The sequence below is a fragment of the Chiloscyllium punctatum genome, chromosome 11 (assembly GCF_047496795.1).
Source record: "Chiloscyllium punctatum isolate Juve2018m chromosome 11, sChiPun1.3, whole genome shotgun sequence".
Lineage (NCBI taxonomy): Eukaryota > Metazoa > Chordata > Chondrichthyes > Orectolobiformes > Hemiscylliidae > Chiloscyllium > Chiloscyllium punctatum.
Genome location: NC_092749.1, coordinates 67,258,660 through 67,285,690, shown reverse-complemented (window position 1 = coordinate 67,285,690; position 27,031 = coordinate 67,258,660). Strand labels below are relative to the sequence as shown.

The window sequence follows — 27,031 nt, the reverse complement described above, 5'->3', positions numbered from 1 at the left end:
TGATAAATAAAGCTTCTCTGTAATCTAAATCATGACACTAACTATACGTTTCGATTTTTTAAGGAGTGATTAGGTGGGTACTCAGGGGAAAATGCTAGTCCATGCAGAGATAACAGACTCAATATCAAGTAAAAAGAGACTGGAATTCTAACCAATCTCATGTAATGAATTGAAATACTCCAGCTTTCAACAAAGAGAAAAAAAAACAAGCTGTGCCGTACCATCGGCTAACCACTGTCAGGAAATATAATTTGTATAGTCCGTGATTCACCTACCTCATATTCAGCATGCAAATTTATTTCACCAATAATCAGACCTGAAGATTGCCCAAGAGAATTAATAGCATCATTCCTTATGCACTGGCTGGTACAAACTGCGAGGATATAATGCCCCTCTGACATGGAAATACTGTGTTGGTTTGATGGAGAAAACCCAAGTATATTTGTCCTGTTAGATAAAAATAGGCTTGTGCACATCAACATATTACAATGTCATTTCAAAAACCTGGATGTACAAATATCATCTATCACTGAATTGATTTTCTCAAGCTTGAATTGTTTCGAAACAACAGACTGTTGTTACAAAAACAGACTGTTTAATAAAGTTATTTTGAAAATAGAAGATTCTCTCTACCTGCCGGTAGCCAACTTGCAGTTTTCTTCTGGCTGCTATTAATCCTAAGGTTACAAAAATTCTCAACATTTTCATAGAGTAGAATCCCTGCAGTATGGAAGCAGGACATTCGGCCCATCAAGTCCACACCAACTCTCTGAAGACCATCTCACCCAGATCCATCTCCCTACCTTATCCTTGTAACACTGCATTTCCCATAGCTAATCCACCTAGCCTGCACATTATGGGCCATTTGGTTGGCAAATCCATCACCCTGCACATCTTTTGACTATGGGAGGAAAGCAGAGCACCCATACAGATGCAGGGAGAATCTGTCCACACAGACAGTCACCCAAGGGTAGAATTGAACCTGTAATCCTGGTACTGTGAGAGAGCAGTGCTAACCACCAAGCCACTGTTTGCCCCTTAAGTCCCTGTTGGGTGTTTTTCCTTCTACAAAGACTGCAGTTGATTTTTTTTTAACCCGGAACAAAAGATCAGTAAGGAAAAAAGTGTAAAATATTAAGTCATTCACTCCACACTGCCAGTCCAAATCACTTGCTACATCCACACCTACCACGCTTACTGTGCAGCGATAACAATGACACTGTTTGCTGTCAACTTGTGAACAGTGACTGCAATGGGAATAGCAGGGAACAATGGCTTTGGCATTACATTGTGTGTAATTGTGCAATGTCATGATGGTGCACAAATGCTTTACATACAAGAGTGTTAAACCTTTGCATGTTATTTAAGCAGCGAGAGAAGCTGCCCGTATTAATTGAATAATACTGCACATGGAGAAAGTGAGGACTGCAGATGCTGGAGATCACAGCTGAAAAATGTGGTGCTGGAAAAGCGCAGCAGGTCAGGCAGCATCCAAGGAGCAGGAGAATCGACATTTCAGGCATAAGCCCTTCTTCAGGAATCCTTCAGGAAGAAGAGCTTATGCCCGAAACGTCAATTCTCCTGCTCCTTGGATGCTGCCTGACCTGCTGCGCTTTTCCAGCACAACATTTTTCAGCTCTAATACTGCATATGGTAAGTTTCAAAGCCAATGAATTAATTAAGTTTATGTGGGGCAGGGCTGATGAGGAGGCAGGGAAGGAGGAGATTCAAAATCCATGAGAATAATTCACTAAAGCCCAAAGATTGTCTGTTTACATGTTCTGTTTTATTTGTGGTGGAACTCCCCCCAGTTTTGATAGTTATAAACCTGAATGGACAATTTTAGCACATTTGCACAACAATATGTGTTATCTTAGAAAGACTGCTGTTGCAAGGAAAGATCAACAACTCAACTATATAGCAATACCTAAAATTAATCCTTGATCATACATTAATAAACAAAAGTCACGCCATGAATTAAGATAATCTGGGCAGGATTTCAAGAAAACAGATGATTGTACAGCTATAAAATTGTCATTGACGACTGTCACTGTATTTAATCTGATAATCAACTGTTTTACCTGTGGATGCCCCACTCATGTAACAAAGTGCTTCCACCCTGACATCACTGACCATTCCTATTACCTTGACTTTAAGATTGTGAAATATAACATAAAATTAGAAATAAAGAACTATACCTTCTACACAGACCTGCAGCAATTCCACTGTTGCTGCTATAGAGCTGGCTATGGAATGTGGATTTAGAGCACACACTCTGGGACCTATCCCTTTTGGAATGAGAGTTGGGAATTCTCTCATAAAACCAGGTCCAGAGCTAATTAATGGGACAACATCTGCTTAAACACATTCTGTGGCAGCAAGCACCACCAACCTCAGTGCCAATATATTGAGGAAACAATTGAAAGGAAAAAATCTTCACAGTGAGCAAATAAAACTACCCTAAACCTTCTGTGGATTTTTACAGGCTGCATTATAAACTATGTGCAGCAATTATCTGGAAGAGTTGTACTATAGACTCCTAATTATCACATGCACCTTAAATTGAGTTACGGTCAGATTTTCCACAATTCAGTCTATGGCAATCAATCTGAACTTTGTCAATATGAGTGGTTAGCTGTGATAAGTGAGAACTCATGAGATTTTTGAGCAAAACTATAGTGCCTCAATGTCCCTGAAATTGTGCAAATGAAAGCAGGTTAAGGAATTCCAAGCCACTAAGCGCTCTGAATCTACAGTGCAGTTTACGCTTCTAAGGCACCAGATGGGGCCATATTTGCATCAATGCAACATAGATGCTTGATGAAGCAAGCAACATAAAATGGTGATGAAAGGCAAATGAGGTCATTTTTATTAATGCACAATATTAATCCCCTTTTATTCATTTTGTTGAAACATGGATTGGATTGCACATCTTAGTACTTAAACTATTTGTATTATAATGGTTTTATTCTAAGTTGAAACCTTACATTCATTTACAGTAGCTCTGTATACTTATTTTGCATATTTTAAGCCAACCTTCTAGTAGACATCTAATTTCAGCCTTAACTTCTGTTGCTCTTTTTTTAGGCAGACAGTTTTCTGTTGGATTAATTATAATATATCATTGGATGATGTTGTGGGACAACTTTATGGTCCATTGCACCTTACCACTGTCTACAGCTTGTGGAGGCCATAGGTCAGAAGAGGAAAGTAAAGTAAGATCTAAAAATATTGTTATTATCACATCCTTGGAAGACCTTGGGAATTAAATGCTGAATAACATTTTAGCTTTTAAAAGAAACAGGCTTTTCTGTTGTTGACCTATCAATGCAAATGCAACAATTCACCACTTACTATTGAAATGTTTGATATATGAGCAAATTATTTTGCAAATGGTTCTTACAGAGTGCTACTTATATAAAAAATAAGATACAGCCTATGAAAATAAAGTGTTTACATTATGAAATATGCAAATATAGGTGTTATGGCTTGGTCCAGTCGACACTCATTTGGTTAAGAAGTATTTGCCACCAGATTACTTCATTTGAGAAAAGGCAGCTTTATGACTAGCTGTCATTCAGCTTTATTTATGGAATGTTACTGACAAATATAAAGTCTCTGTAAGTACATTGTTAATATTTTCAAGCATAGTAATACAGATGGTTCTAAAGGAAGTCTGTGACCTTGCCCTGTATCTTCCATTTAAATGCTGATAGTTTTTTGCACTGAGTTAATTCTGTTTCTATGCAGAGCATGATGACAACCAACATTCTTTCACATGTCATTCTTCAAGTTAATTGTTGCAGTAGCTTGTTCTGTGTGAACCACTTTTTTATTTCTTTTCTTGAACTTGAATTTTCATGTTTCATTGCATCTTTAACCAACTTGCTTCTGTTTTTCAACCTGAGAGAAAAGTTTCTGAGCTACAAGGCTTTTGACAAAGAAGCCTTTTAGTAAATTCATGTTTGAAGTTTGGCTTCAGTTCGAGAATCTCAAACCTGTGAGTGAAGAAATATCCTTCACTTTCTTCTCAATCACTTTGTTCCCAAGTGCGAATCCCAAGTGTTTCTTATTCCCTGGGCATGTATGAAAAGATGGAATTGACTCACTTACACTCATGATCATGGCTAGGAACATTGGATTTTCATACTTAATATTTAGCCAAACCTTTGGCTACTTGAACATGGTAAATCTTTCTTCCAAGGGAGGCATTTTCATAGCATGTCTCATATAGATAAAGCAACTCAAATCCATATTCATTAATCCATCACCACAGAGTGGTGAATGTATAACTATTAATCAGCCTTCACATGTCCTTATCATTGACTGTCAGAAATTGAATGGGAAATTCCAAGCACCATTAAACATACACCTCTTTCAGATTAAATGCAGACATTTAATAGAACTGACCTTCCTTTAAAATGTTGGTGGTGCACAGATATAAGGGCATGTAATTTTGTTGGTTTAAAAATCAAAGTAATCTCGTTACATGAATTTAGCATGAGTACAATTGAATCTTCATTTTATTTAAAATGACAATGACCTCAGAATTCTGCTGACCCAAATTCAAGTTTTTCCAAGTGTATCTCAATTTAATGCTCAGCCCTAACCATTTCTATTCCACAAGCAATGTTGACAGGTCGGGGCAGGGTAATTTATTTTATACAACAATAGAACCTTTAACATAGTAAAACACCCCACAGCACTTTACTGGATTATTATCAATCAACATTTGATAACAAGCCACATAAAGAGATAATGCAGAGAGATGACAATAAACTTGGGCATATAGATAGATTTTAAGGAGCACATTAAGGAGCAAAGGGAGGTAGAGAAAGGACAGGAATTCCAGAAAAATAAAACAAAGCCACTTCTGATGAAAAGTCACTGGACTCAAAATGTTAACTCTGCTTTTTTTCCTCACTGATGCTGCCAGATCTGCTGACTCAGGAAGACTTGAGTTTCTCCAGCAATTTCTGTCTCTGTTGCAGGAATTCCAGAGTTTTGAGCTTTGGCAGGTGATGATGTGAATAATGGAGCAATTCAAATCAGGGACTTCAGGAAGTCAGAACTGGAGGAGCAGAGACATCTCGGTAGATGGAAGAGTTGGAGGAGATTGAGAGAGGTGAAGCCAGAGAGAGATTTGAACACAAGGAAGAGGATTTTAAAAGCTTGACGTTGCTGAATGGGAGAAAATTTATGCCAGCACACACAGGGGTGATGAGTGAATTTTAGAGCACAGACATTAGCCTCAGATTTATAGTGGATAAAATGTGGGAGACCAGCCAGGATTGTGTTGGAATATCAATTTGTAGATATACCAAGGCATGAGCTGAGACATGAGCTGCATTGGGTGATCATACAGAGGTGGAAACACACAGTCTTAGTGTTGGAATGCATTTCCGTGGTCAGGAGCTCAACTTGTCATCCAATACACGGTAGTAAGGTTACAAATAATCTGGTTTCATCTTAGACAAGACAGGGAAAAGAATAGTGTCAGTCACAAAGGAATGGAGTTGGTGGCAGGGGGCTAATACATCAGGTGGAGTTCTTCCAACATTTCGTTGGAGGAAATCTATGGTCACCTGATAAGCAATCTGAGAAGACAGAGACCGTGAAGGAGTTGTGGTGGGGCAAAGTGGTGGCTCATCACTGTCCACGAGGATGCCAATGCTATGGATATTAGTGGTATCACAAAATGGCAGCATGTGGATGATAAAGAGAAGGGAATAAACATTAAACTGTCGGAAAACACCTGAGATAACAGCATGGAAACAGAAGGTGATGCCATTGAAGGTGATTCTTTGGCTACGCCTGCATAGATGAAAATGGAACCAAATGAGTACAATCTCACCCAGTTAGATAACAAGTGGAAAAGCATTGGAGAAGGATGGCCAATCGACAATGTCAAAAGCTGCAGACAGATTGAAAAAGGTGAGATGGGAACATTTACATTCATTGCACTCAGATGATGTTGTTCAACTCAGTTGACTGGATGGCTGGTTTGTAATGCAGAGCAAGCCAGCAGAACAGGTTCAACTCCTGTACCAGTTGAGGTTACCATGCAGGCTGCCCTTTCCCATCTCACTCCTTGCCTGAGGAAAACCATCCTAAGTTGTTTCGTTCTAATGGAAGAGGAGAACTTGGGTGACTCTTTATTTTCTTGAGAGAGGAAAACAAAAATAACAGCTTTGAAAGGGACATAGATGGCAAGATGATGCACCACTACAAATAGACGATCTTGTTCTAATTGTATTGTTATTTTGCATCATCACTATCTAATTAACTGTCATCATGGCTGCAACTACAAAACCAAGTTCTGCAGGTTAACTATCATTAGTGATATACCATGCTAGAACCCTGCCTAAGAGAGTGTTACTCCTTCCCTAAGGCCCAGTTTGGCATAACATCTTTTCTTTCTTTAGTATGGGAGCATCCCAAGTTGAAAAACCCTAAAACATTTGAAAATATTGTCTTTTATTGAAGAATAAGAAAAGCAAAGAAAATAAAAACAAGCTGCATCTGATTTTATGAATGTACAAAGGCTGGTTATCTTTTGAACAGCAACAAATGTACAGTTAATAAGTGATCGCTTCATCTAATCCAAATCTATTGAAAGCAGCTGTCAGTAAAGTCCTGCCTGATGCTGTGCTCTATCATGGTGAAGGTGATGTTCCTCCAGTTTAATGTCCTCAGCTTCCTGCTTGGAAGATGAATGCTGCCTGCCTAGCTCTTCAATTTCCATCAAATCCCCTGTTTGCCTGCTCCAGCTTTACTAAGCTCCGCGTGCAAGGATTCGGTTGCACATTCTGTCTGGGCTGGATGACAAGGCCAGGCCAATTCAAACATTGGAATGTCATCTTTAGGAGGCCTGTCATCTGCTCCACCATGGCCCTGGCTGAAGAATGGGCTGCAATATGGCCACATGCCCTTAGTCAGGGGTTATATAGCAAAGTCATCAGCAGAAGATAGCCATTGTCTCTCAGTTACTATCATTATAAATGCTCTGGCCTTCAAATGAAGAAGGGACCTGGAGTTGTGAAGAATAAAGATGTCGCAGCAGCTTCTAGGCAACCTGATGCATTTTTCGAAAATGGTTACAGATGATTTGTATTTTGATGGAATGGAACCATTTTCTGTTGATAAAGTCCGCTTTGGTATGATATGGTGCTTTCAAAGCAATGCGTGTCCAATCTATAGGGCCCTGTACCTGGCTGAAACCAGGTGTTGGTTGAGCCTAGTGCTCAGACTGTAGCACTGACCTCAACATGTGGAAGTACAATTTACAGATCCGCTTGGACACAAATTACATCGGTAATAATCTTGGGAGATTCATGGATTGCAATATCCCACAAATACCCTCAGGGATTCCTTAGAAGCAGCCAGTAACCAAAGAATTTAACACAACTATCACTTCAATGGTCACTGGGGTAAGATGGTCACCCTCACTTTCAGGTCACATGTCCCATTCCAGCAGATGACATGAGATGGTTCTCTGGGATATCTTCTGTCTGTGGTGACATTGCACCTTGTGCAGTGGGCAGAAGTTTTATTGAGCCTCCTGCACGTGTCTGCAATCTGAGGGAAGCCTTACCTATGATTTCTTCACATGGAAACTGTGTGGCTGCTGCTGGAGTTTGATGCTTGTCCTGGGCTTGCTGCTGCATTTATTCCTCCTCCGTTTCTCTGCATCGTCAATGTATCACAATCACGATGATGAATCCCCTGCTTTTTGCGGATGCCAGGAACCTGTGTGGGAAACATCAGGAACAGAGCAGGTCTTTAGTAATTTGAGCAGTCAGCATTCACATCATACACAAATAATGTTATTCCTCAATACAATAGGACATGGAGAACTCTGAAAATTAGGACCAGGGAATATCTGTATCTGGATTTTTGACATAGAGACATTATTCTGATTATGTGGCATAAATCATGCCATATAAATACACTCAGCGATTGTAAGTGCAGGAGGATCATCCACATCACCCAAAACAGGTGACACGTGAGTTTCATCTGGCAGTGAGCAGCACAGCCTACAGCAGCACTTTGACAAATACTCACAGTTCAAAGTAAGAGGAGAACAGCTCTATGCCTTTATGTAGCCGATGAAACCTTGGATGGCATTTGAATTGTAGTCTGCAGGTGAAACTTTTAAGGATGCCTCTGATTTTATCTGCTTCACAAAGCTTAATATGATGAATTTCTAAAGGCCAATAGCATGGTGCAGATTTCTTGTTTCCCGTAAGTTGCTCACTTGTAAGTGTTTCTTATGTGTGGTACTATGGTTGCAGATGTCTTTAACCTAGACTGAGTAAGGCCCTGATTAATGAACTTGCTTCTTGAAGACACTCATTAAGTTCAGAAGACGTACCTCCGTGCTCAGAAGAAAACCTTACTCCATATTTGGGGCAGTAATTTCTTATTTCCATTGAGCACTTGTGATTCAGATGAGGAATAAGGCAACATAAGCGGTGCTTTGAAAAGTGAGTCATAGGCTCAGCCTTTGTCGAGATGACCTAAAGGAGCCTTCCACATCCATCAAAGTTTTACCTGCACATCCACCAATACCATTTATTGTATTCGTTGCTCCCGATGTAGTCTCCTCTACATTGGGGAGACTGGACGCCTCCTAGCAGAGCACTTTAGGGAACATCTCTGGGACACCTGCACCAATCAACCACACCACCCTGTGGCCCAACATTTCAACTCCCCCTCCCACTCAGCCGAGAACGTGGAGGTCCTGGGCCTCCTTCACCACCACTCCCTCACCATCTGAACGCCTGGAGGAAGAACGCCTCATCTTCTGCCTCGGAACACTTCAACCCCAGGGCATCAATGTGGACTTCACTAGTTTCCTCATTTCCCCTTACCCCACCTCACCCCAGTTCCAAACTTCCAGCTCAGCACTGTCCCCATGACTTGTCCTACCTGCCTATCTTCTTTTCCACCTATCCACTCCACCCTCCTCTCTGACCTATCACCTTCATCTCCACCCCCATCCAACCATTGTACTGTTTGCTACCTTCACCCACCCTCCTCCCTGACCTATCACCTTCATCCCCTCCCCCACTCACCTATTGTACTCTATGCTACTTTCTCCCCACCCCCACTCTCCTCTAGCTTATCTCTCCACCCTTCAGGCACTCTGCCTGTATTCCTGATGAAGAGCTTTTGCCCGAAATGTCGATTTTCCTGCTCCTTGAATGCTGTCTGAACCGCTGTGCTTTTCCAGCACCACTCTAATCCAGAATCTGGTTTCCAGCATCTGCAGCCCTTGTTTTTACCTTGTCGAGATGACAACCCAAACCTTTGTGTTCTTTTCTTCCTCGTTGTCCTGTCAACCTCATCAGTTCTGAACTGCCGCACATTCTCACCCAACCCTTTCATTTCCTTCATCTCCTACCACTTCCGCTAAACTTTGATTTTACAGCTTAGTCATGAGACTCTGTCCCCATTGGAGCCAGGACAGTGGTTACTATCAATTATATCCCCCCCTACTTATTCCTGCAGAAACTTAAGCAACGTAACTTCCCACCCTTATATATTGAGTAGCCCCATTCCAATTATTATTCCCTCTGTATCCCAACATATTGACTCCCCACAACTGATTTTCCCAACTTCCCTATCCCAGCAGTGTCTCTGATAGCTCCCTTTGACTTTCAATGAGCAGATTTACAGAATCGACTGTGGCTGACATGCCAGACCAAGCTGGAAGGACAGCCCTGACTGTGGAGTGACGAGACTGCTGGCTGATCTGTGTGAAGCTTCTTCACTAACTTACATCTAATGCATGGACTGGCTATGCTGGACCTGAAGGACTATCTATGTCCCAGACCTGCGATGTTGTGATACAGAGCACCTGACACAGATTGCTCAACCCCCTGGACTGAGATCAAGGATTGCCCTTGACTGACTGCAGAGGGACCCCTGACTGATAATAGCCCCCTTGACTCAACCTAGGACTACTGTCTCTTTCTAGACATATCCATTTGGAAGCACATGCAGTGAATTTGCTATGTAAACTGATGGCACATACCGGAAGTGTGACATTGATGCAGTTTTGCGTCATAGAAGACCGTGTCTATTCCCTTAACTGATCACTGTTGGTAACCATGACAACTGCCTAGCTCTGTGTCTGTGCTAAATAGCAAGGAAAGACATTCAAAGCGGAGTTAAAGTTGCAATGTAGGAAATGTGCCAGTACATTTGTGCACAGGAAGCCCCCACAAAGAGTAAAGTGACAACACCCACAGAACTAGGTGTTGTGATGTGGATTGAAGGATAAACATTAGCCTGAGAATAACTCATCTTCTTTTCTTCAGAATAGTGGAGGTCTCTTATGTTCACTAGAGAAGGCAGATGGTTTAAGAACTCATTTGAAATGTGGCACCACTGACAGTGCAGTACTCCCTCAGTACTACACTGAAACTTCAGCCTAACCTTTTGGGTTCAAGTGCTGCAGTGGAACTTTTTGCCTTAAACGAGAGGATGGCACCAAACGAGCTATAGATAACACACAGTTTTCAAAAAACAATGAAAGCATGCCAGCTACATCAGGCTACATGACAGATATTTTATGTTGGCCCTGGACATCAGCATTGACAGATAGAAGTTAACATACAGTACCTTACTTTGGTACATGAGTAGGAATAGAGAATCCTATTCCCAAAGGAGGCTGCAACAGCAGCATTGATAGCATTGTTAAGGGATGTTAACAATTGACTAACTGCAATGTTGAATACTTATATGGTGCTGTCCATTCACAATGTGTCTTTTTTTTAACAGGCATGACATGATTATCAACATCGAGTTTACACTGGTAGCTTCTCAGTAAGTGCGACCAAATGTAAGCAATGGTGACATGTGGAAAAAACATTTTTTATGAAGTCAGTGATTAGAATCTGGAAGGTGTATGGCAATAGACTGAAGTGAGACTGTTAAAAGGATGTTGGAAGATTATCTAACGATATAAAAATTACAGGGCTCTTTTAGAAATTGGAGGAATCGGACTATGAATTCTTCCTGTAAACAGTCATCACAGACAGGCAGAATAGCCTGCTTCTGTGTTAAATTCTATTCTATGATTATCTGAATCTAAACAATGTCAGTTATCTTTCATGATCTCAGTCTTATAATAATCATCGTAACACTCAGCTTGAATGTATGACTACAATAGTGGGTTATGTACGTCTCTGCATAACAACGCAAATTTAATTGAAACCACCAAGAACTTTCTGCTTAGCACATCAGTACAGCACATTGAGAAGACATTAATTCAATCAAATTTGTTCCATTGCTTGTTTTATTTTTAAAAACATATACCATTTCTGATAGTGCTAAATTAAAGTTAAAATTATAGTCAGTAAATAATAATGACAGATTGTTCTGATTCTTCAGTTCCCATTGTACCCAGCATTCTACATGCTGGCACCTGACTATTATGTGGCAGTGAGCAATGTTAATAATCCTGATTAAAAAATTATTCAGTTGTGAATGGCTTGCACAGAGGAAGACACTTCTTCTTTCTATCCTAATTTATCCAGAAAGTAATATATTTTAATTGCTGCCAGAATGAATTGCTATTCTGTATATATCCTGCTTTACTTTTTTCCTTATCGCAAGGCTCATAAGGATGTAATACTATTCTGCCCCTATCCATCTGTCTGTATATTGTTGTCTGTCATCAACACTGAATGTCATGTTACATCATTAAATCAGTTTGCCAACTCGGTTCACTTTGATGAAATATAAAAAAATTATATCATCTTTTCTAATCAATTTTAATTTCGATAAAATAAGGAATACTTCTTATTTCTACATTATATGATACAATATTTCTGAGCCAATTAAATCTTGCGTAATTGTAAGTGGTGGAATGCAATTGTGATCTCCTGCTTATTCTCCACTACGGCATTGGCAATGTGAGCTTGCTTTTGTTTCCAATTCACTCAGGAACAACATAATGTAGATTTAGTGAAGGCTCACTTCAAAAATAAAGAAAACGTTGGCCCTGTTTAGAACAGTCTGTTGGTAACTCAGGTGTTGTGCTAAAAATTGGAAATGTGCAGAAAAGGCACATCTTTGACTGACTCATTGCATTTTTTTCATTCATTCGATATCTTTTTCGAGAACAGTTAGTTTATATAATTGTTTGTATAGATACATTCATTGTTTGCGAATAAATTTACATATTTTCAATACCATTTGCTTTATATGTGCACAGTTGTATGCTGACAAAAGGGAAAACATATCCATTTTGCAAATAGCATTTATGGGAAGTCCAGCTTCCTTCAACCTGCTGTTCCATTTGGTTGTAGATAATGCACAAATAATGCAACCACTGAGGGCTACTTTTCTGGGTTTTTTTCTGCATGCTGTTAGGAATGCACAACTTCACTTTGCTTTCTGGAAGCTCTGATATATTGAGTGCATTAATATTAAACAGCTAATTGAATATATCATAACAATTTTCATCAGTTATGGCTAACATATATACTTTGTAACGAAAGTTGATCCGTGTTCAAAATGGGCAAAGAATCTTATAAAATGACTACAGATATCACACAACTATTCTTTTGGATTCAGCTGGTATTATTTTATTTAATTCATTCATGGGATGAGCGTATTACTGGCTAGACCAATATTGATTACCCATTCCCAATTGCTGAGAGCGCAGTTAAGAGACAACCACATAGCTGTGAGTCTGCAGTCACATGCAGGCCAGACCAGGTAACGACTGAAATTGTTTCCTTGAAGGACATCAGTGTACCAGATGGACTTTCCCAATATTTGAAAATTGTCTCAATTTATTGGTCATCATTACACCTTTATCCAGATTTTTGTTGAATTCAAATTCATTTAATTAGGTCCACAATACATTACCTGGATCTCTGGACTAATAGTCTTGTGAGAATATCACTAGGCAATCACGCTTGAATAATAATTACAAGACTACAATTTTCTAAAGAAAAAGTCACGAAAACTTCTTTAATTCAATGAACACTTCCAAGGATAAATATGAACACTTGTTTTCCTGAGAGGTATGAATAGATCTTCATAGCTCATGAAACACTCGCCAGAATGATAATTGTCCAAACTAATGGCTGAAACAGTTCAAAAATTAATTAGCTAGTCCAAAAATCTAGTCAATGGATGGGTCAGTGCCCAGACTTCAGATAACCCAATATATTTTATGGAAGCATAATAAATAGCATTGTAGACCATGTCAATGATAGCATAACACTACAAAGGGATTTTGATAAACAAGGTGAATGGCAAAACAGTGGCAGATGGAGTTCAATGTAAACAACTGTGAGGTTGTCCATTTTGGACTGAAAAAAGATAGATCAGGGTATGATAAATGATAGATCAGGATACTTTTAAGATAGTATGCAGTTAAATATAATGGACATCCAAAGAGACTTGGGGGTTTAGGTGCGTAGCTATTCAAAATGTCACAAGCAGGTGCAGAAAATAATTAAGAAAACTAATGGAATGCTAGCTTTTACATCTCCAAGTCAGAAATCAAATGATACCAGGTTATATTCCAACATGTTGATTTAAAACAACAAGCCTTTGGAGCACTTCTCTTTCGTCAGGTGAAGTGGACTGAAGCTCATGTTTCAGATAAACCTGTTGGACTATAAGCTGGTATTGTGTGACCTCTGACTTTGTCCACTCCAGTCCAACACCTCCACATTATTTAAATCTCAAAAGCTGGAGTAAAAAGATACAGAAGTTATGCTGCAGTTATACGAAACCCTGCTTGGACCCCACTTGGAGTATCGTGAGCAGATCTGGGCACCACACCTCAGAAAGGCCAGATTGGTTTTGGAGGCAGTACAATGTAGGTTTGCAAGAATGATATCTGCACATTTTGGATTAAATTATGAGGTGGGATTATACAAATTAAGCCTGTTTTCTCTGGAATTTAGAAGGTTAAGAAGTCAAAGTCTTCAAAATATTAACAGGAAAAGACAAAGTAGATAACATTAAACTATTTCACTAGTTTGGGTTTCTAGAACCAGGGGCATTGTCTGAGAATTAGGACCAAATCATTCAGGAGAGAGGCTACAGTGCAGCTCATAGAACCTCTATATTGCAGAAAGAGACCATTCAGCCCATCCAATCTGCATCAACTTGTTGAACAGCATCCCACCCAGACCCACCCTATCACCATAACCCCCATTTCCCATGGCTAATCCGTCCAGCTTGCACATCCCTGGATACTACAGGTTAATTATCAGGGTTAATCCATCTAACTTGTACATCTTTAGTCTATTGGAGGAAGCTTACAAAGACACAGGGAGAACGTGGAACCTCCTCAGACAGGCAGTCACCCAAGGCTGGAATTGAACCTGGGTCCCTGGTGCTGTGAGGCAGAGTGCTAGCCACTGTGCCATTGTACTCTACACACAAAGTATTAAATATTTGGAACTGTCTTCCACAATTGGCAGTGGATATTGGCTCAGTATAACTTTAAATCTGAGATAGGTAAATATTTGCAAAGCAAAGGTATGAAGGGATATGGGCCATGTGCAGGTATAAAGAGTTAGTCCACAGATCAGCCACAATCTCATTGAATCGTGGAAAAGGCTTCAGGGGCTGAATGGCATACTTCCCATAATTCAACAGTTTTGCGAGAGCAGTAATTTTAAGTCTTGATCTGTATATAAATCTGGCTGCAAGCAATCATGGTGGTGGAGATCTCGAGCGAAACAAATTGAAGCTGTCCCTGTTCCTCTAGAAGGGCACAAGAGTTTGTGAGAAGATTTGTAGCTCGGGTGCTCGTTGTTGTGGTTCTGTTCGCCGAGCTGGGAATTTGTGTTGCAGATGTTTCGTCCCCTGTCTAGGTGACATCCTCAGTACTTGGGAGCCTCCTGTGAAGCGCTTCTGTGATGTTTCCTCCAGCATTTATAGTGGTTTGTCTCTGCCACTTCCGGTTGTCAGTTCCGAACTGACAGCCAGACTACTGCGACCACTAGGACTCATAACAGCTCACAAACCAACAGCCACTCCCAGACAACAACTCACCAGAATGAAGGATCCGATACCCAGCATGAGCAAAACCAATGTAGTGTACAAAATCCCATGCAAGGACTGCACAAAACACTACATAGGACAAACAGGAAGACAGCTAACGATCCGCATCCATGAACACCAACTAGCCACGAAACGACCAGCTATCCTTAGTAGCCACACACGCAGATGACAAGCAACATGAGTTCGACTGGGACAACACTACTATTATAGGACAAGCCAAACAGAGAACAGGCATGGCACTCATCCACAGATTCAACCAATAAGTACATCGACCTGGACCCAATATACCGACTACTGCAACGGTCAGCTGGAACTGACAACCGGAAGCGGCAGAGACAAACCACTATAAATGCCGGAGGAAACATCACAGAAGCACTTCACAGGAGGCTCCTGTGGATGTCACCTAGACAGGACGATGAAACGTCTGTAACACAAATTCCCAGCTCGGCGAACAGAACCACAACAACGGGCACAAGAGTGTTCAGGACTTCCCTGTTAAACAAGAGCCACAACCTATAAGAGAAAAACAGAGGAGTCTTCACTTGTTTCCTGAACCTGTTCTACTCAATATACCTGTGGGGGAGCAACTATTTAGCCACTGAAGACGTCACAACTACTGAATCTGACTTCAACCTCTCACCAGCTTCACTTCAAAGGTAACCTTTAAGCAAGGCAGACCTGCAATGACACCAGAGACTGATCTCATTTCAATCTTCATGCATGACTTTTGATCTTATTTGAATTCTTAATCACCATACTTTAATGATTGTTTTTATCACATTGTACTTAAATAATTGTAACAATAGTCAAGTAATAAACAAAACTTCTGTCTTGATAAAGCACAAAGCTTTAGATTTTAAATTGACACATTCAAAAACTGAACGAAGCCAAGAGATGAGCTTATACAATTTCATAATGCAGAGACTATTGTGGGGATGTAACTGCTGTGACGCAGTGCTGGTCAAATATCATTAAACCCACATAAAAGTACATTCTGACCCAACTCATCTGCCTGCTATTCAATTTCTGTGTGAGGTAGAGTGATAGTGCTGTGAAGCAAACACAGTTACTCATGCAATAGCAGCAGGGACAAGTGGGCTGTGCATCCTGTGCTATTTTCCAATATCACCTTCTTTTAAAAATTGAAGACTAACATTCTTGAGGCACCAACAAAAAGGTCAGCAAAAAGTAGTTGATAACATTCAGAATTTAATTCTTAAAAGTTTGCATATTACAAATCAATATCATTTTAAAAAATGGAAATCAGTGCTTTAAGATACTTTGCAAAATGTTATTATTTCCTGAAATCAATTAGATCTCAGCCAAGGTCACCAAATTGCCTGGTGACAGAAGACTTCGTGAAAGCTCTCTCCCCTCCTTATGGAACCTTTGCAGTCAGCCGTCTCACTCTACTTACACATACGTTCACATATCTGCACACAGGTACCGATCTTCCCAACACCCTTCCTCTTCTGATACACTCATTCACCATCTCTTTCTCCCAGCTCTTCTCCCACACACACACTCAATCAAAAATCTCTCTCCCAATGTCCCTTTTTGGTCTAATTGCTGGTTGTCTATGCAACAGAGTTGCTGTCATGGATAATGAACCACTACAACAGACTATAGTAACAACATAATGAAGCCTGATGCCACCACTCACATTTCTAGCTCCACAACATGGCCTCCCAGATTTTCCTGTACAAATGACCAAATTATACTTTCAGGCCTGCAGCTGCATTGAGTTGGCACACAAACATCCGGGTCCACTCAAACATGGTGCTTAATGTATTTTCTAAAGTTAAGGTACTTACAGCTCACTGCACATTCTGTGCTGTTTGACTGAATTGTTCCAGTGTCGAGAGATGTTCCTCTGCAGTGTCATGATTGTGTAATCTACTTTCCACAGTCATCATTGCTGCCCAGAAGAGGGGTAGTTCATAACACCAAATATGTCCTCTGTGACACCATCAGCAGTAAGGAAATTTAAGAACTTATGACCAATCTATGGTGCATACTAATAACCGGTGTGCAATTCTAGAATTGAAAACTAAAGCATGAGAGGAGAATAATGGTTCACATACTTGGGAGGAATGAAAGATTATAAGCAAAAGGTATCCAATTTCAGCTGCTCTGATTCCATTTGATATTAGCACTGGACAATTCAGATTCCAGAAGAACTCTGAAATGATAAATCATTGTTTTGTTTTTGATTAATTTAACATGGGACTTTTTCACTGAAACATTATCTTACTTAAAGCATAAAGCTGTGGTATTTATTTTTTTAAATGACACATTCAAAAACTGAAAGAAGGCAAGATAGAAGCTTATACAATTTCATATTGCAGAGACTATTGTGGGGATGTGGCTGGTTTGAAACAGTGCTGGTCAAATAAAAAACTCACTTAAAAACTACATTCTGACCCAAAGCATCCACCTGTTATTCAATTTCTGGATGATGTCGAGTGACAGTACTATGAAACAAACTCATGATCTTGCAAAGAGGCAGGGACAAGTGGGTAGTACTTTTTATACGATTTTCCAGTGCTACCCTATTATAAAAATTGAAAACTAATATTCTCGAGGCAGCAACAAGAAGATCAGCAACAAGTAGCACAGTAACATTCAGAATTTAATTCTTCAAGTTTGTATATTAGGGATCAACATTGTAAAAATATGAAAATCTCTGCTGATTTGGTTTTGACAATAAAACAAAAGTTTATTACACTACTAAAATACTAAAATGAAACAAGCCAAACTATCTACAGATAACACAGTTGAGAGACTTAAAACAGACAAAAAAAACTCTTAACTATTCCCAAGCACAATTGTCTTACAGTGAATTAAAATCCAGTAAAAATTTCCTTCCCAAATAGAACTATAGGTTGACATAACTGTTTATTTTCAATTTTGATTCTCTGAGCTTTGAAGTGTTTTCTTTGACTCTCACAACTGAGATCTTAGACTTTTTCAGTTTTGATTAACACACAGATTTCTAAACAAATATGCCCAGTTTTCACAAACTGAATCCTTACACAAAGGTAACCTAATTCTTTAACAATTCGAGCAAGCTATTTTTTTGAAGAGAAACTATTCTTACAACTAACTTCAGTCAGGTCTCTTTTGATATGAATTCAAAGGCTTTTAACTAACTTTTGGCAAAAGGACTTGTCATTCTAGCTTCTGCTAAGCTCATGGCTTAATATTTCTTTGTGTCTTGCTGGAAACACTATATTATATGCAAACTTCCATCAACACTCCAAGAGGCCTTCAGTCATCTGAACTTGAGCACAAGCTAGTTTAAAATTATGGTTCTAAAATATATTAATCCTGAGTAACTTATTAAATCCTTTTGCACAAATAAACTAAAATCATATGCCAGAAGCTTAAAATCTTATTCAAAAAATGTTGTTGATTATTTATTTATATAAATCAAACACCTTTCATCACGAGGCAAAATTCCACATTGAAGAAAATACGTATATTTTCAGAACCATTACAGAGTCAAAGCTACATTATGACAGGAATGTATCCTGAATAATATGGGGCACATGACAGTTAAGAAAAATAATAAGGTAGGTAAAAGTGGAGGGTTGAACTATTAAGTAAGGATGGTATTTGTGCAGTAGTTAGAGGTGATCTTGATTCAGGAGGTCAAGATGAGGAATAGGGTTGGGTGAAGGTGAGGGACAGAGAAAGAGGTTGTGAGTGGGAATGATCCACATTTTATGTGACAAAGTACATGAGAAGAAATATTGGCTGCTTGTGATAAAGAGATAGCAATAATCACGGGTGGTTTTAATCTAAATAGAAACTTGAAAAATTAGATTGGCTGCAGTGGCATGCATGGGGAGTTCATAGAATACATTTGTGAAAGTTTCTTGGAGCAGTAAGTTCTGGAACTGACGAGAGAGCAGTCTAATTATACGAGGCATGTAATGGGTCAGAATTTACTTAATGACCTCAGAATTAAGGTACGTCAAGCAGTAGTAACCACGATATAAATGAATTTAACATCCAGTTTGAAAAGGAAATGAGGTGTTTAGGACAATTGAATTGAATTGAATTTATTATCACATGTACCAAGGCACAGTGAGAAGGTTTGTCTTGCTAGCAACACAAGCAGATCACAAAGATAAGCAAATAATAGCTAAACAGCAGCAAAAACAAAAACACAGGTACAGGCGAATGTTAAGAGTTTGTGAGTCCATTCAGTATTCTAACAACAGTAGGGTAGAAACTGTTTCAAAACCGGTTGGTGCATGTGTTCAGGCTTCTGTACCTTCTCCCTGATGGTAGAGGTTGTAGAAAAACATTACCAGGATGGGATGGATCTTTGAGAATGCTGGCAGCCTTTCCTTGACAGCGGGCCTGGTAAATGGATTCTATAGATGAAAGGTTCGCCTTTGTGATTGTCTCAGCTGAGTTCACCACTCTCCACAACGATTTTGAATGGTACAGTTGCGATACCTGGTAGTGATACATCTAGACAGAATGCCCTCGATGGCACACTTATAAAATTTGGCAAGGGTATTCGCCTGAGGAAGAAGAGATGTTGTTGGGCCTTTGTAACCAGTGTGTCCACATGAAGAGTCCAAGAAAGCTTGTTGTGGATGACCACTCCCAGGAGCTTGGCAATCTCCATTCATTCCACTTCTGTGCTGTTAATGTGTAGGGGGGCATGAGTAACATCCCACCGAAAGTCAATAATGAGTTCCTTGGTTTTGCCAGCATTGAGAGCTAGGTTGTTCTCAGTGCACTATTTTTCCAGGTCTTCCACCTCCCATCTGTAGTTTTATTGCCATCTGAGAGTCAACTGACTATGGTGGTATCAGCAAACTTGTAAATGGCATTAGTCTGGTATTTGATGATGCTACCATGGGTATACAGTGAGTACTGTAGAGACTGAATATGCATCCATGGGGGGCTCCAGTGTTGAGTGTTAGTGACGATGAAATATTGTCCCCAATCTTCATTGATTGTGGCCTGTGGGTCAGGAAACTGAGGATCTAGTTGCAGAGAGTGGGGCTTAGTCCAAGATTATGTCTCGAGGGGATAATAGTTTTGAAGACTGAACTGTAGTCAATGAGTAGGATTCTTATGTAGCTGTTCTTGGTATCGAGATGTTCTAGGGAGGAGTGAAGGGCAAGTGGTATGCCATTTGACATATTGGTTTGAAAGACAAATTTGAGTGGGTCAAGAGTAGTGGGGAGGCTGGAGATGATTAATGCCATGACCAGCCTTTCAAAGCACTTCACGACCGCCAAAGTTAGGGCCATTGGGTAGTAATCATTGAGACATGCTGCATGAGCCTTCTTAAGCACAGGGATGATGTTGACCCTCTTGAAACAGGCAGGGATATTAGCCTACTGCAGGGAGAGGGTGAAGATGCCCGAGAAGACCTCTGCCAGTTGATCTGCGCATGCTCTGAGTAAACGAACTGGTACTCTGTCTGGTCCCATTGTTTTCCTTGGATTCACACAAGGGAAAACTGATACAGTGACTGTTGGGATAGTTTTGTCAGGACTTGATGGAATATGTGTTACCTCTCTGCCGAAATTCTGCTCAAAACGAATATAGAAGACGTTGAGATGATCTGGCGGGATGTGTCATTGTCTGCTATCATGTACTGGCTCTTTTTAGAACCTGTGATGTCATTCAGTCCTTGCCATAATCACTGGGTGTCTGTCTGGGTCTCCAGTTTGGATCGGTATTGGTCCTTGGTTGACTTAATGGCTCTGCGAAGGTCATACTTGGATTCCTTACATTTGATTGGGTCTCCAGATCTGAAGGTCTCATGCCTGGTTTTTAGCAGGTTCTGTATGTCCTGATTCATCCAGGGTTTCCTGTTGGGTAACACCCGGATTGACTTCCTTGGTATGCAGTCCTCCACACACTTGCTGATAAAGTCTGTGATGGTGGTGGCATACTCGTCCAACCTACTTGCGGACTGTTTGAACATGGCCCAATCAGCTGATTTTAGACAGCACAGGAGTTGATCCTCTGCCTCCTCTGACCAGCACTGGATCTGTAACTGCGAGGGGGTCTCCTGCTTGAGTTGTTGCCTGGAAGCCAGGAGAAGAAGCACAGCATCTTTCACAGTGGTGTAGCAGTGGTCTAAAAAGTTCGGGCCCCTGGTGGGGCAGGTAATATTCTGGTGTTACTTGGGTAACACCTTCCTGAGATTGATTTGGAGATGTCGGTGTTGGACTGGGGTGTACAAAGTTAAAAATCACCAGGTTATAGTCCAACAGGTTTAATTGGAAGCACACTAGCTTTCGGACCGACGCTCCTTCATCAGGTGATTGTGGAGGGCTCGATCGTAACACAGAATTTATAGCAAAAATTTGCAGTGTGATGTAACTGAAATTATACATTGAAAAATTGATTGTCTGTTAAGCCTTTCATCTGTTAGAATACAGTGATAGTTTCACTTCTTTCATGTGTAAATCACAAAACCCTTTATTTTAAAGTTGCATTCTCAGGTTAGCTGTTAACAATGGGGATAGCTAGACAACATGTTGAAGGTGTTAGCCCCCGTGTTCTCTGTCTATGCCATGATGTTTAGATTGATTCTAATCTAAAAAGTGAGATAACAGAGTTTTACATAAATTCATGCAGTTTTTGAGCTCAGAGTTCTACATGAATTTATGTAAAACTCTGTTATCTCACTTTTTAAATTAGAATCAATCTAAACATCAGGTCATTGACAGAGAACACAGAGGGCTAACACCTTCAACATATTGTCTAGCTATCACCATTGTTAACAGCTAACCTGAGAACGCAACTTTTTAAAAAAAGGGTTTTGTGATTTACACATGAAAGAAGTGAAACTATCACTGTATTCTAACAGATGAAAGGCTTAACAGACAATCAATTTTTCAATGTATAATTTCAGTTACATCACACTGCAAATTTTTGCTTTAAATTCTGTGTTACGATCGAGCCCTCCACTATCACCTGATGAAGGAGCATCGCTCCGAAAGCTAGTGTGCTTCCAATTAAACCTGTTGGACTATAACCTGGTGTTGTGTGATTTTTAACTTCCTTAGATTGATTTGATTGAAGTCACCAGTCACAATAAACAGGCCTTGGGGTATTCCATCTCCAGGATGTTAATTGTGGAGTACAGCACATCCAGAGCTTCCTCAACCTTTGCTTGTGGCGGTATGCACACAGCAGCTAGTATAGCAGCAGTAAATTCCCGTGGTAGATAGAAGGTGTGGCATTTGATAGTGAGAAATTCAATTTTTGGGGTACAATGGCTGCCCGGGTTTGCAATGTTCATGCACCACAAGCTGTTGATTAAAAAGCAAATTCCTCCACCCTTTGTCTTACCTGAGGACGCTGTACGTATGGTGCATACAATGGATAGAAAAACCATCAGCCTGAAGTGCTTAATCGGGAACAGATGGGTTGAGCCAGGTTTCTGTGAAGCAGAGTGCGCAGCACTCGCAGGACAAATATGTTAAACCTAAATAAGGAGACGTATTGGGCATGAAAGCTGAGTTAGCTCAAATGAACTGACATTCTAGGCTAGGGGGCAGATCAATGGGAATACAGTGACAGACATACAAAGGGATATTTCAGAATACTCAGAATAAGTATAAAGAAAATTTCTAGAGGGAGGACAGACCTAAAACGTGAAGCTGTTCACTTTGTCAGGAAGAATGAGAATGCAGACCAACACTTGAACTGAGTCCAACTGCAGAATTCTGAGGTGCAGAGGGATATAGGTGTTCTTGTGCATGAATTACAAAACATTACAATATGGAACCAGCACTTAATCAAGAAAGTTAATGAGATGTTATCCTTTATTAGAGAGGAATTGAGCATAAAAATGAGGATGCTATGCTTCAGCTATGCAGGGCACTGATGAGACCAATTCAGTTTTGGCCTCCTTATTTAATGGAGGACGTAAATATGTTGGTGACAATTTTTAAAATTCATTCATGGGATGTGGATATTTGTGTTGCTGACTAGGCCAGCATTCATTGTCCAGAGGGCATTTAATAGTCAACCACATTGCTATGGGTCTGGAGTCACATGTGGACCATACCAGGTAAGAAAGGTTGCTTCCTTCCCAAAGAGATATTAGTAAACCAGATTTTGTTATTCTGACAATCAGCAATAGTTTCATAGTCATCGCTAGACTCATAATTCTAGGTTTTTATTGAAGTCAAAATCCACTATTTGCCATGGCAAGATTTGAACCTGTGACTCCAGAGTATTACCTGGGTCTCTGGATGAAAACTTTCGCAATAATACAGCTAGATCATCAGCATAGGATTCCTAAAAGCCTTTTGAAGATAGTTTGGACAAGCTAGGCTTATTTCCACCTGAGTTTAAAGGATTGTGATTGACTTGATTGAAGTTATAAGATCCTAAATGGTTGTGACAATGTGATAGGGAGAGGAGATTTCCTCTATGGATCAATCCAGAACTAGGGGACACCGCTTAAAATTTTATTCTTTCAGGACAGAAATAAGAGGATTTTGTTTTGTCACTGAGAGGATTGTGCAACCTGGGAATCTCTGTTACAGATGGTGGTGGAGACAGTCTCACTGAATATTTTTAAGACAGAGCTGGATGGATTCTTGTTAGGTGGGGGAAATCAAAGAATATGTGGATAGATGCTAATGTTGAATTCAAAAGCACAAACAGATGTTTGTGGTACGGTGGCTCAGTGTTTAGGACTGCTGCCAAACAGTCCAGGATCCTGGGTTTGATTCCATCCTCAGGCAACTATGTGGAGTTTTCACATACTCCCCGTGTCTGTGTGGGTTTCCTCCTGGTGCCCTGGCTTCCTCTCACAGTCCAAAGATGCGCAGGTTAGGTGAATTGGCCATGCTAAATTGCCCACAGTGTTCAGGGATGTGTAGGCTTGGTGCATTAGTTAGGGGGAATGGGTCATGTTGGGATACCCTTTGAGTGTTGATGTAGACTTGTTCAGTCAAATGACCTGTTTCCACACTGTAGGGATTTTATGATACGATCTGCCATGATGTTATTGAATGACAGAGCAGGTTTGAGGGGCTGTATGGTCTACTTTTGCTCCTATGTAATATATTCATACCAGTATGAATGATTACAAATGCACAGGCTTTCATAAAGAACAGTGTTGTATGGAACAATGTAAGCCCTCCAGTGTAAGTTACAAATATCAATCTTTTTACTTCAAAAGCATGGTAAACTTAACGAGAAACTAATCCAGAAGCCTGCTGGGATTGCAGCACATAGGAAGTATTGATGATTGTTGAGAGGTAGTGGAGCAAGCCATAAAAGCGTAATCTAGAAAATTGCACATGAACAAAAAAATACTTCAGGCCAATTATAATTATTCAAATCTACAGGTGATAACTCTAATGTATTCATTCAGTTCTCAAGCAATCTGTAGTCAAGGTACTTTACATTCAGGTTAGCCATAAATTTGTGCCATGCATCAAAAACACAGCTCACAATAGCTGCTCATTCAGATTGTCCCTTTTTCAGAAAATTCCTGATAGCAGAAAGCACCAAGTTTAAACTGGCAATGGAGCACAGTGAGAAAAACTATGCCATAGAAGTTATAACAGATGCTACAGAGTGAGAATGCATACATGATGTTGGCATTCAATGTTTGAGGACACTGGATGCAAAGGTGTGATGCTTGAATTAATAGGGGGCTGGCTCCTACACTGGCATAAGTGCTGATGCATAACAACAAGTATTTTGCTCTCAAATCACTACCAGTACTTTTCCATCCAGAGCCTCCATGAAACTGATGAGAGAAGCCATAATCTATGTGACTGAGACCGGACTTGCTATTCTGGCACACAGGAAGGATTATCCAAGATTGTAACATGTCAAGGTAAGAGCTCTCAAGAAGACAGCTGCTCTCATTAGAACATCACTCATAAATAAAACACGAGAAAGATTATTTGCACTAGTGGAAAGAGCAAAAAGGGAAAACACAGCTGCATATCACATTAAATACCTTCAATGCTGTTGAAATGGAAATGCAGCATACTTCCTTTGACTTTCAGGAATTGCTTTCTTTCAACATTTCTGTTATCCACACAGAGGTCAGAAGTAACGATTCTTTTAATGGAAGGGAAGATAAAATCATTTAAACTTTTACTCCAGACACATTAAGAGAAAATATTGAAAAAATGACCAAAGGAATTTGACAATATCATGGTAACATGTTACAAATATCATTGAGAACAGGTTTCACCATGGGAGTTTCTGTACTTTAACCCTGCATTATCATGCAAGATAGCTGCAACATGGAGGAGTTCAACATCTCCAATTCATATCACTAAAAATCCAATGAGAATGACATATTAACCTCTTAGTTCAGGATTTATTTTGACTATAATTATCAAAAGACAGGTCCCATAACTGAAAATAGAACATACCTGTAGGGTCACTTCATTGCAGTTCATACTTGACTTTCTCTGATCTCAGCTTTTCAGCAAAATCCTGCTTCATCTTCGTTTCTCACCCTGCTCATGTCTTCCTCTGCTCCCAGCCCACTGTCTTTCTCTTTCTGTTCCAAGCCACTTCATTTATCTACTGTTGGATTTCCTTTCCTTCTTGCATCACTCCCTCTGGTGTTTGTCTTCCCAATCTTCCATCCATACAGCCTAAGTGGCTTTAGCCTTGGGAGGGAGCTGAGATTTGGATAGAAACCAAACAGTGAAAACATAAGAACATCACTGATGAGGAATGGCAAGTTCATAATCATTATTAAGTTAAAAATGAGATAGTTCTATCGAACAGACACAGTGACATTGGTAAACTGAGCACAATTATGATATGGTAATAAGAGCAACTATGTTGATATTTCACCAATATTACACAAGATGGATAAATACTTTTGGCACATAGTAGCCTATTACAGGATATTGATCAAATGTGCAAAACAAAACAAGGTGTCATTGCAAAAGTAAGAAATTGCAAAGGGAAAACAGAAGTTGAAGGTAAAATGCCAAATTGAAGGAAGAAAATGTGTTCTTTTCTGTTACCTTTTATTCCTGATCATTTTTAAGAAGAGTTATTTTTCTTCTATTCCTTTTTAAATGTCTTTCCTACTTTTGACAATATAATTTCATGTACTAAAAGAACACTGGTAGATTACATTTTTTTGCTTTATTATACACCTTGGCACATTTTGGTGAGCAGTTTTTCAGATGCTATCTGTGTGTTCTTAAAGGTCTTCTTCCTTGTATTTTAATTCATGAGTCCAGTTCATCAACCACTTATCCCACCTTTCTACCAGTCAAGTTGGCAATGAATGAAGCCATGACCATCTTCATATATGTTGCCTCCATATCCTGTGGTTCTTCTGAATGAAGCAGAATTCATCAGGAATAAGTTGGTGTTCGGCAGCTTTGCTATTCCATGGATGAGGAGGAACTAACATAATCAAAGTGGTTAACAATGTTGGGCCTGAAGTCTTTGGGTTTCCTGACTCATCTTCAATCATTCATACATATAGCATTAATATAAAGCTTACTGAGGCAGTGTCAGGGCCTCTTAAAATAAATCAAGAACATTTCAGGTCAAATTCGTTTTGGTGCCCTTAGGTTGCAAGATGTTGACTCTCAAAACTGGGTCTTATTCAGTCAATTTTACATTCATAAAATAGTATAACAGGTACAATTCCAATCACCAAGTGTCACTTTAGTGTCTGATTCATTGCTAGAACTTGAATGTGCATTTTCCCATTTTAATGCAAATCATGTTTTTCTTTCTGTTTTGCCTAAATGGATTCCATAAGTCAGGGAGCAAAATTGTATTCATGTTTATTTTCTGATCAATTGCTCATTTTTGTTTTGTCAATTTTCTTTTTTCTGGACCCTCCTCCTGAAAGAACAGACCTGTTGTTATGATACAGTTCTAGAATTAAAAAAGCACTCAAATTGGCAGTCCAAACGGCAATCTGTTTTACCTAAGCCTCAAAGGGAGTCAACTGGTTACTTGAACATAAAGAGTTCATGGC

General features: G+C 39.8%; 1 long non-coding RNA gene across 1 annotated transcript in view; it reads right to left on the bottom strand.

Annotated features, from left to right (window-relative positions):
• LOC140483065 (uncharacterized) overlaps positions 1-27,031 on the bottom strand; it is a 239,504-nt gene that overhangs the window by 56,784 nt on the left and 155,689 nt on the right. Inside the window, exons 3-5 of the long non-coding RNA XR_011961877.1 lie at positions 25,446-25,700; positions 25,022-25,125; positions 7,595-7,749 (exon numbers count right to left, since the gene is read on the bottom strand). This is a non-coding gene — a long non-coding RNA (uncharacterized lncRNA). The remainder of the gene's footprint in view (positions 1-7,594; positions 7,750-25,021; positions 25,126-25,445; positions 25,701-27,031) is intronic.